Source organism: Xiphophorus hellerii, chromosome 14 (assembly GCF_003331165.1).
Source record: "Xiphophorus hellerii strain 12219 chromosome 14, Xiphophorus_hellerii-4.1, whole genome shotgun sequence".
Taxonomy (NCBI): domain Eukaryota; kingdom Metazoa; phylum Chordata; class Actinopteri; order Cyprinodontiformes; family Poeciliidae; genus Xiphophorus; species Xiphophorus hellerii.
In genome coordinates, this window is record NC_045685.1 from 10,766,209 (window position 1) to 10,777,287 (window position 11,079).

Consider the following 11,079-nt stretch of genomic DNA (forward strand, 5'->3'; position numbering starts at 1 on the left):
AAAATTTAAGATGACACAGAGAGCAGCAACAGGTACTCATTTCCTGCCCCGAGACTGGTACTGTGTATGAAAGCAATATCCTCTGTCATGACTTAAACAGGTAAACAGTGGCAGGGACAGAAACGTATCTGATTGTAATAGGCGCTGCATGCTTTAAATAGTCAGAAATGGCAGGAACTCCCTAAAATAATACAACTACTGACAACAAAAGACACTTTACCAGCATGTAGTAACAGTATTTATATGTGTTGTTCTCATTTAAAAGACCAGACAATGTGAGTTATTTTAGCCTTTTGTTCCCCCTTAATAAAAGTGAAGTTACCCTCCAGCTATAGTCAGTCAAAAACAACATATTATATCATAGCATTACTGTGGATGAGCCCTCTCTGTGTGGATTAATGCAGCCTGCAGTGCACAACAGGAATAACCAGTGTACTACTACACAAACAGCAGCCAAACACGCAGCTGCTGAGAATAACATTCAGAACTTACACAGCAAAACACTGAAAACTAACTCTCAGTTAGCGCTAGCTAATAAAAGTATTTACCCTCATTTTTTTCCACAAAAGCCTTAAGTTTTACATTAAAAAGTTGCTGCGTGGAAAACAGACGTCTAAAGGCACATTTATTTTTGGCTCTTTCTGTCGAAAAACATAACTTACCGTAGCTTACTAAGGTGGCTTGCTAGGTTTGACTGCGGTGAAAAGACAACAAAGCGAGTCCGTGGAAGTGTTGCTGAATAAAAGCAGCTCCTTAAATCCCGAAGAACCCGCTCAAACTCTCCGCTTCCCCTTGTTTTGGCACTTTGTCTCTCTCTGCAGGGGTAATTTCCGATCACATGGTGGCGTGAACACGCCTCCTCGTCTTCCACCTTCACGGCACTCTTATCAACTACCGGTTTAACATTTATGTTTACAGCTGCAGCTGTAACCTGCACCACCACACTGCATTATTAAGCTCTCCAATCAGCTGATGAGTAGCGCAGGGTTTATAACAGGAGCCCCGCTCTTCTTTGAGTGAGTTAAAGGAGTGTTGTATGAAAGCGCCACCTGGCGGTGCTTCGTGTGCATTGACATTTCTAATGCTTTTTGAAATTGCAGTGCAGGTGCATCTCAATAAAACAATAAAGTTCATTACTTCTATAATTCAATTTTTAAAAGATGAGACGAATGTTATTGAGATTGAGTGTTCATTTCTGTTCATTTTTCTAAATTACTTGTTTACTTTTAATGTCATTTACATAACCTGCATTTGTTTTCCACGCTGTAATAAAACATGTTATATCCCATATAGTTTAGTTGAATTCTATCGCTTTAAATGATTTCCATTGTACATTCAAATTAATCATCCACTTTACCCACAAGTTGTAACGTCGTTTGGTTGATCGCAAACTGGTCTTGACAAATAATTTTCTGGTATCTTTTTAAATCTTTTAATCTTATTTTCAAATCTCTGTTCCCATGTGATTTTTCTAGGAAATTAAACACACAAAAAACTTCGCGCCCAACGTGGGGCTCGAACCCACGACCCTGAGATTAAGAGTCTCATGCTCTACCGACTGAGCTAGCCGGGCTACATGACTCCCAGAGGCGTGAGCTATAAAACACATGATGACACTTTCTGATGTGTTATTTATTCTGCCAACCCAAAGCCAAACAACTTATAAAACAAGTACCGCGCTGTGTACATTAGCTTTTTTAAAGGGCAATCACTTTATCGCTTATTTTAGAGTCTTTACTGACTTTGTTTCCACGTCTTTCAGCTCTTTCCTTGTGCTAAAAGTGTAGATTACAAAAAAAAAAAAAAAAAAGCAAAATATTTACCGTCCCTGGGTGGGCTCGAACCACCAACCTTTCGGTTAACAGCCGAACGCGCTAACCGATTGCGCCACAGAGACGAGTTGAAATGTGAGCACGTGTCATTCCTCAGTTATTCGTCAAGGCCCGTCCCATTGGCTGCGCTCAGCTGGCGTTATGCCCTGTCGCGGGAGCGCGCATCGCTCTAAACTCTCGCATATTGATGAGAAAACGGACTGAAATATGACCGATGAGGAAATTTTTTAAAGATATTCGTAACATTATCACGTTTCTTAACCATGTAAGCCCTAAAACGGTGGGTTTTATTTCGCAGATTAATTGAAATAAATACGGTTTTTACACCTTTATTGCGACATATGAGTCGAACGTTTTTCAGCCAGTGTGTTAGCTGAGTTAGCAGCACATGGCTACATAAACATGGTTAGTGTTGAGTTGGCAACAGTGGGGTAACTATTTTTAAGTGCAAACGTGCAGGCATGACCTAGTAGGCCAGTTTATCAGCCAAACCTATTTCATGGGAGAGCAGAAGAGGACAGTAATTGATTTTTAGACCATTGCTGAAGTGGGTAAGATCGGCTTCATATGTTGGCCAATCACCGATCTGCTGGCTGCTAAATCGAGGCAGCCAAAGTCAAAAAACAATATTCTGACACCAAAATATTCAAAATACAACAAAAATAGAAATACGTCATGTACTGCTAGTTACAGTGCAAGTCTCTTTCTTAGGTATGTTTAAATGCAAATTTAAACAAATACAAATAGTTTGATTAAACATTAATGATAATCCCAAATGAGAATAAATAGTATGAGTGAAACAGTGATGCCGTTGTAGTCTAAAGAACCTAACAAAGAACTGGGTTTTCATGAACAGCAAAATGACCAGAGACAACAGAAAGAAAGAAAAAAAAAACATGATGCGTCCCTGGGTGGGCTCGAACCACCAACCTTTCGGTTAACAGCCGAACGCGCTAACCGATTGCGCCAAAGTTGGGGAACAATAGTCTGCTTGGGGGGGGGAAGAAAGGAAGGAAGGGGGAAGAAAGGGAGGGGAGAAGAAAGGGGAAGAGTGAGGCCGATCCCAGAGTCGCGAGTTCGATCCTACCAGTCGCCATACTATGTTTTAGTGAAAAGATTTCCCACAATTAATGTTTAAGTGTTATGAAGTAACGGCTGTTTTTTTGTATCTTGAAAACATTTTAAATGCTTTTTTGTACAGATAGTGTAGTACTGTAAACTAAAACCCAACACTTGTCATAAAAGGCTTTCTTTTTAAAACTTTGAATTGCTTAATTAATTTTGCTTTTTTATTCTGATATATTCAAATTAATGTGTTAAATTATACTGTATACTATATACTTGATGTATATTTTAATGTCCTTAATCATACCCAGTGCTTATTTTCATTTTTCACAGCAAAACAGTGACTGAAACTAAAATTGCAAGTGTCTTTCCTAAAGTACTTTGAGTGAAGTGAATGATATCTTTTTTCTAGTGTATGCTTAAATTACCAATAATTCAGAATTTGAAGCAGCTAATATTAACTCACAAAAGACCATAGACCTTATCGGTTTAAAAGAACCAAATATTTATTCAACAATTAAGACAGTGAATTAAACATTTTTAGTTAGTCCCAAAACATTGTAGCATTTGGATGCAACACATTTCCATTGAAGTCTCCCATTTCTTTTTCTTAACCAAGAAATTTGTGGTTTGCTGAAGGACTTAAATCCTTTTACTGTATGGTTTGTTGAATTACTTTGTGTACACAATGACAATAAGAATAAATATCTGTATCATTAACCCAAAACAAAATAAACACACTATGAACTAAATAAAACTTATATACAGTGAAGTTATTTAAAATAAAGAAAATGTTTATTTTTTCTTTTTAATTTGTTCCAGCCACTGCTCTTTAGTGAGACTTTCATTAGAGGGACAGTAAATTTGCCCTCTATATTGGCTGTGTCCTGTTTCAGCTATTCTAAACTGCCCGCATTTTTTGCATGTGTTGTGCAAAACTTTGCGAGTCAATTTTCGAGGTTCTCTACCAGGTTGAGCAGGGGCTGCTCTGGGAGCCAGAGCAGGGGCCAGAGCAGGGGCCAGAGCAGGGGCCAGAGCAGGGGCCACAGGATAAGCATGTGGAGGAGGGGTGGAGAGGTTCCACAAACTCTGTTGCTGTTGGGTAGTGAGGATAACAGATCCCTGTGGTGCCATTGGAGTAATTGCCACTAGCTGAGGCCTTTTGGGTGGGGCAGGGAGAAGCTGCCGCTGTCCTGATGGATTTGTCCCATCAGTGAATTGTAGCTTTCTTTTTAATTTTGACTGCCCCACAGTGTTGGATGGTAGCCTATATGTATGCAGTGGCCCTGAATGTGGTACGCCGTAATGCGGGCGTATATTTGCAGGCAGAAGCGGGTCAGCAGCTACAGAAAACTGGCTGGGAAGGTTTAGCCCTTGAAGTACCACAGCGGTCTCTTGCCTTTTGACCCTTCTGTTATGCCACTGAACCAGGGTGGTGTAGCTAACATCCACTAGCTGCAAATGTGTCTGCCCCATCACAGCTCCATTCGCCAGAACGAGCTGCCTGATCTTTCTATAGTCTTGTAGGATCAAATCCCACCTGGAGACTGTGCCTGCTCCTCTTTTCTTTGGACTACGATGGATATTGCACAGTCGGACAAAGATGGTCTCCACCAAGCGGCAGCAGTCTGGCCATTGGGCAGATGGGGCTGGAGTGGTTAGAGCATGCCTCTTTACACTCTCAACCCCAGGAGTAAATTCTTGCCTCTTCTTGGGGGACCGAAACCTCCCAGTGTTCAATCTTTCTTGATGTCTTGCAGCAAATACCGTTCTCTGTTTATCAAACTCCAGCAGGTTCTGCCACAGAGCAACAATGCAGCTCACCTAAACAGGAAAATAAAACAATTTTACATTAGGACAACAATATGCAAGTGAGGTGAAAGGCGTGTGCATGTCTGCAGCAAGCAACAATGCATGTTACTGACCTCCTGGTTGGTCAGCACCAGTGAGGTTTTGCTCCTTAGCTCCACCAGATACTCAGCCAAGCTGTCAACTTTGTCCAGGCCTGGTACACCGGCCTCATCTAAACCCTGAGAAAACATAAATAATGTTGAAGTTATTTGAAGTTTTATTAAATTTTTCTTCAATTCTACAGCTTACTATGAATGCCCACCTCTGACATAGGCTCAGCAATGCCAGGCTGGGTGGAGGCAGCAGACAGGGTGGAGGGAGCTGGCTGGGTGGAGGGAGCTGGCTGGGTGGAGGGAGCAGGCTGGGTGGAGGCAGCACGCTGGGTGGAGGCAGCAGACAGGGTGGAGGGAGCACGCTGGGTGGAGGCAGCAGGCTGGGTGGAGGGAGCTGGCTGGGTGGAGGCAGCACGCTGGGTGGAGGCAGCTGACTGAGTGGAGGCAGCTGACTGAGTGGAGGCAGCACGCTGGGTGGAGGCAGCACGCTGGGTGGAGGCAGCTGACTGAGTGGAGGCAGCAGGCTGGGTGGAGGCAGCAGGCTGGGTGGAGGGAGCTGGCTGGGTGGAGGCAGCAGGCTGGGTGGAGGCAGCAGACTGAGTGGAGGCAGCAGGCTGAGTGGAGGCAGCAGGCTGGGTGGAGGCAGCAGGCTGGGTGGAGGCAGCACGCTGGGTGGAGGGAGCTGGCTGGGTGGAGGCAGCACGCTGAGTGGAGGCAGCTGACTGAGTGGAGGCAGCTGACTGAGTGGAGGCAGCTGACTGAGTGGAGGCAGCACGCTGAGTGGAGGCAGCTGGCTGGGTGGAGGGAGCTGGCTGGGTGGAGGCAGCAGGCTGGGAGGAGGATTCGAGATGTGATGTAGCTGAGAAAAGGGTCTCATCGTCTAGCTCTGATACTAGAAAGTCCAAAGCTTCTTCGTCCACAAAGCCTTCATCTTCCTCTGCTACATTAGCCTCCACATCTTCCAGCAGAACATCTGTCTCTTCTGAGTCAGGCTGGGGTTTCAGTGGCTTTCCTGTTTGACTTAGAAGGTAGTCAACGCCCAGTAGCTCACCTATGGAAAATCAAACATATTGATAGTAAAACATTCCAAAACATGTTACATATTATTGATTTTTTTATACTATAGTTTATCTTAAACTGTTTATCCTTCACATATTTCATTTGTACCTGTGTACTTTGAAGGGGGCATAAATTGTGGGACGTACTCTCGTCCCAGCACCTTCAAGCTGTTCTGATTTATGGACTGAGTCATGTCTCCAGCATATGTCAGAAGAGACGATGGTTTGTTGGTCACTGCTGCAGAACCCCGATCCTGATTCCATCTATTCAGGCCTTCCAGGAGGTAGAGCTGGAAATTCAGTAAGTTTGCACTGGTTCCTGTAAAAAAAGGAAAAAAACAACACATCATATTAATGTCTTTGAAACAATACTGGTTGATCCAGTTTTGCAAAAAATATACAGTAAAGTGTTGTAGTCATGTTAGAAAGCGACTTACCTGGAATAAACCTGTTTAAATGACAATGAAATGACTCCAGGGATGTAGAGCCTCGTGAACAGCGATAACGTGTCAACTTGATTCCGCTCTTGTTGACACTGCCCACCTCAGTGTACAACTGAATCCCTGCAACATCCTGAATGCATTTCACATGCCGTTTTTGGACACCCCAGATGTGTTTTATCCTGACTTCATCCAGTAAGGGAACCCCCATCAAATCTCTCCCTTTTGGACCATTCAGCTCCTCCAGCAGTCGTTCAATAAGGACAGTAGTGATGTCCTCTCCCCGTGTCCTCCTACGACAGAAATTACTCAACTCCTTCTTGGTTATCTGCCTGTCCACCATGGTGTTGGTTATACCTGGCCTCTGTTCCTGCTGGAGCTGCCTTTCTTTCGCTCGTCGAAGAAGGTCAAGGTCCCCTGCATCCCACTCAAAAATGCAGGAGGACAGTGCCCGCATGAAAGCAGGATACAGAGGGTGGGCATCCGTGGTACAACCAACAGCCAGCCTCCGCATAAAGTGCCAAATGTCCAGGCGAATGTAAATATCTGGCCACCCTCCAAACCTGGCCTGCAGCTTGCTGAGGCCTTCACTAATACAGCAGCCACAGTCCACATACAGCACCTTTGGAGGTGCAGCCCCAGCCTGGCGGTACCGCTCCATCAGTATGCATTTACATTTTAACTTAAAATGTTACTACTATATTATAAAATAAAATGTGTCCTTACTCTTGCACTCAGAACATGACATCATTATGTCGCCCTTTTATTTAACCCACAATATATTATTTTAGCTGATGTACAATTATAAATACGAAATCTGTTTGAACGACAACAGACAATAAACAATATTAATGGGTACTCACAGCAAGATCGTTTAGGTCGAGAGATCAATGATGTGATGACGAATCCTTCTTCAACGAAGCTAGGCTACTGACATCTGACTTTCAGAATCTTCCAACGGTTTTTATTTTTAAAAATAAAATTCGAAATTTGTTTTGTTTGTGGTGGTGGGGGGCGTGAGGGCGTCTGAGGGAGGGAGGGGTCACGGTGATTGGCCGATTTCCATTGTGAGCGCGGACATTGATAGGTTCGCATGTCGCCACGGTGATTGGCCGATTTCCATTGTGAGCGCGGACATTGATAGGTTCGCATGTCGCCACGGTGATTGGCCGATTTCCATTGTGAGCGCGGACATTGATAGGCTCGGTCCATTATGAGGCGGTACGACATTGGCTAAACCGTTCAATGTGAGAATGGAGAGGGGCAAGCGCCATTGGAGGAGAAACACCGACTAACGTGAGCGAAGTAGCGCCACAGAGACTGTGTGCCACTGCGTTAAAAGCGCTGACGTCTAGCATGACCCACCATAATTTTTTGCGTTTATTTTTTTAATTTTTCAATCTTATTGCCGCCTGGAATGCAAGGCTGGTCGTGATTAGGTTATTTTAGCTCCCGCTGCAAAAATTCCGCTCCCAACCACAAAAGTGGACGCAAATTGTCATCTTTTGCTGTAAACCTCGGTTTTGGTCGTTTGTTGCGTGTCTGAAACGCGGCAATTCGTACCTGCCATACATAGCATGAACCTACCCAACTTTTAATCTACAATGTGGAAATAAGGTTGTTAAGATATGTTATCTCAGCAAAACCTCACTCTGTTCAAATTGTATTTATACAAAAAAAAAAAAAAACTTCATTTGGTTGATGTCTCGTTATTTGTTTAATTTATTTAAGATTCTACCCGGCAGGTGTTATCCCTGTCCTTCTTGCGTACGACATGCAATTCAAACACTTGCCAACACTTAGCCAAACTAAAGGTCAACATGGTTACTTGTCGCAAACGTGTCAACGGTTATCTTTCACATAGTTAAATGGGAAAGTCTTTAGAAAAAACAAGCCATTTACTTACTTTTACCCAGTTGGACTTGGCGTTCAGCGCGTTTCTAGGCATCCAGCTAACTGACAGGCTCTTAATTGGTCGTGGTATCAGCGCGGTCGGTTAAAATAAACTGGCAGGCTAACGTGTGTGACGCAACAACTCAGCCAGGCGACGTCAAAAATGACACCAAGATAAATCCTTCCAAAACCTTTTGCGACTACGTCACGTAGTCACGCGAGGCGCCATGATGGACGTCGGAAATAAGTTTTTTTAATTGGTTTTTTTTTGCCATTACTTAAATAAGTCGAGCTATCAAACCTAATTGGGTCTCATAGACTGCGATATTTACAGGCATTGTATAATTAGATGAGAAACCATACCTTCTCCCTCCTGACATGTTTGTTGACTTGATCAAATAGCCGACTTTGTCTGAATTCACTGTCATAAACAGTGTTTCCCCTTATATCAGAGCTGTTCACCATTGTTCCACGGCGAGAGGGTTCTACACTAATATTTTCTCCAGGGTTAGACAAATATCCGACGTAATGCAATATATTTTATTACATCTCACAAATCAATCATACTTATTAAGTATATGGACGTTAATCTTATCTTGTACAAAAGTGTTTGCTGCATATGGCGAATACACCGCGGGGTGCCAGTCCTTATGTTTGATGGCTGCTGTCCATCGGTCTTCTTTCCCCGGCAAAAAGTATGCGATAAAATGAAGTACTGCTTGCAATTGCTAGCCTAACTTTATGTATACTGTATATCCTGTTGTAAATGTGCAAATGTTATTTTGACGCCCGTCATGGCGGAGAGGGCCGCTTTCTTTAGATGCACGACTTGTACATTTAAATGATAATTACTATTGGCTTTATTGTACACAAAAAGTTTCTACAAAAAGCATGTCGTAAGATGAGACACTATTTCAAAAACTTTGGGGCTTTTCCCATTTCACAAACAAACTTGTTTATTTTTTACCTGTTCATTGTATGAAGTACATTGAAAATGTTATGAAATCCATACCACACTGTGTTTTTATAGATAAGACAAACTGCATAAATTAATTTCATATTTGCTATTGTAGATCACCAACAAGCTGGCTGGCCACAGCAAGGGAACGGCTGTGTGGGTTTCATCTGCCAGCAATGAACAGTGTCCTGACTGTCCACAAGGATCAGGGACTGGACAAAATGGCTGCAGGACTCATGGAGTGGTACCGCCAGGCTGAAGCTCCCAAGGTGCTGTAGTATGTGGACTGTGGCTGCTGTGCGAGTGAGGGCCTCAACAAGCTGCAGGCCAGGTTTGGAGAGTGGCCAGATATCCACATCCTTCTGGATATTTGGCATTTCATGCAGAGGCTGGCTGTTGTTTGTACCACGGATGCAAATCTTCTATATCCTACTTTCATGCAAGCACTGTCCTCCTGAATTTTTGAGTGGGATGAGAGGTCCTTGACCTGCTTCAAAGGGCCAAAGCGAAAGCAGCTGCAGCAGGAACAGAGGCCGGGTATAACCAATGCCAAATAACAAAGAAGGAGTTGAATACTTTCTGCCGTAGGAGGACATAGAGAGAGTACATCACTGTTATCTTTATTAAACAGCTGCTGGAGGAGCTATGGGGTCCAAAAGGGAGAGATCTGATGGGGCTTCCTCTGTTGGATGAAGTAAGGATGAATCACATGTGGAGTGTCCAAAAACTGCCCAGGCTCTGACTACCTCCTAAGTCAAACGGGAAAGCTGCTGAAACCCCAGCCTGACTAGATGAGCTGCATTGTTGCTCTGTGGCAGAACCTGCTGGAGTTTGACAAGCAGAGGGTGGCATTTGCTGCAAGGCACCAAGATAGACTGAACGCTGGGAGGTTCCCCAACACAAAAGGACAGACTTCATAGGTTTACCACTCATGGATGAATTAAAGATAGATCACATCTGCTGTGTGCAATTATGCCACTTAAAGTATTTCCAGGATGTTTTGGGGATTCAGCTGTAGACTTAAGGTGGCAGCATTAGGAAGGGTGGCATCAAGCTCGGAAGCAAGAGGTTCAACAACATCTCAAGCCATTTGAACAAGTTTATTCCAGGTTAGCTACTCTTGTTTAACATAATTGCTCCCCTTTGGTATGTCTCCTTTCTTAACAGGTTCAAACTAGAAAGCAATTTTTCAAATGCGATAAAATGCATTTTTTTCCCTTCCAGAAGCAAGAGGAGAGTCCATTAATTTCCCGCTCTAACTACTGTGGGAATAGTAAATTTAAACAGTGTATACCCTTGTGCTGCCATAATTATTGCTATTGGTTAAACATTAGTTAGTTTTTCTCTACTATTCTTCAGTTTACTCTTACTCTATAATGAAGGGCAGCAGCAAACTGGGAGGAGACAGAGAAGACTGCATCACCTGGAAGGCATGCCACCAGTAACTGTTGCTTCGTCATCTTCACTTGCTTCTTCATTTTCCAGAAGTTCATCAGTCTCTTCTGAGTCGGGCTGTGCCTTTTAAAGGTTTTTCAGTCTGACTTAGCAGGTAATCTACACCAAACAGCTCACCTACGGATAAAAACACACAGTGATACTAAAACAGTCCTTAAAACATTCCACACATTTTTGACTCAAACGCATTATGTTAATAGATTTTTGTCAGGTCTAAATACCTATTAAACAAACACAGGAAAGACAAGAGAGTTAGATTCTTTGTTTCTCGCGAGGAGAGCAGACAGAGATGTGCTTTCAGTTACAAATCTCCAACCGCTCTGAAACACATCTGTCTGTTCCTCTCTTTTATTGCTCTTAGGAACCCTCTCACAGAGAGCACTGCAACTCTAAGGGGTGGGGTCAAAGCATTTTAGTTGCAGTGCTACAAGACAATCACTAAACTAAACACATGTTATCTACAATCTAAATCCT

At 43.3% G+C, this 11,079-nt stretch overlaps 1 protein-coding gene and 3 non-coding genes across 5 annotated transcripts in view; all 4 read right to left on the reverse strand.

The window, feature by feature from the left end:
- adisspb (adipose secreted signaling protein b) overlaps positions 1-8,227 on the reverse strand; it is a 44,458-nt gene extending 36,231 nt beyond the window's left edge. The window contains exon 1 of one of the 2 annotated variants that reach the window (XM_032584365.1): positions 8,206-8,227. The gene's annotated coding sequence lies outside the window, so the exon portion shown is untranslated. Of the gene's footprint in view, positions 1-662; positions 962-8,205 lie in introns of those variants that run through there. The other variant, XM_032584364.1, reaches the window with a different exon arrangement.
- Positions 1,501-1,573, reverse strand: trnak-cuu (transfer RNA lysine (anticodon CUU)). Its single transcript has one exon. It is a non-coding gene; the product is annotated as a tRNA-Lys (tRNA).
- On the reverse strand, positions 1,824-1,897 carry trnan-guu (transfer RNA asparagine (anticodon GUU)). The gene has a single exon. It is a non-coding gene; the product is annotated as a tRNA-Asn (tRNA).
- On the reverse strand, positions 2,737-2,808 carry trnan-guu (transfer RNA asparagine (anticodon GUU)). The gene has a single exon. It is a non-coding gene; the product is annotated as a tRNA-Asn (tRNA).
- Positions 8,228-11,079: the final 2,852 nt, after the last annotated feature.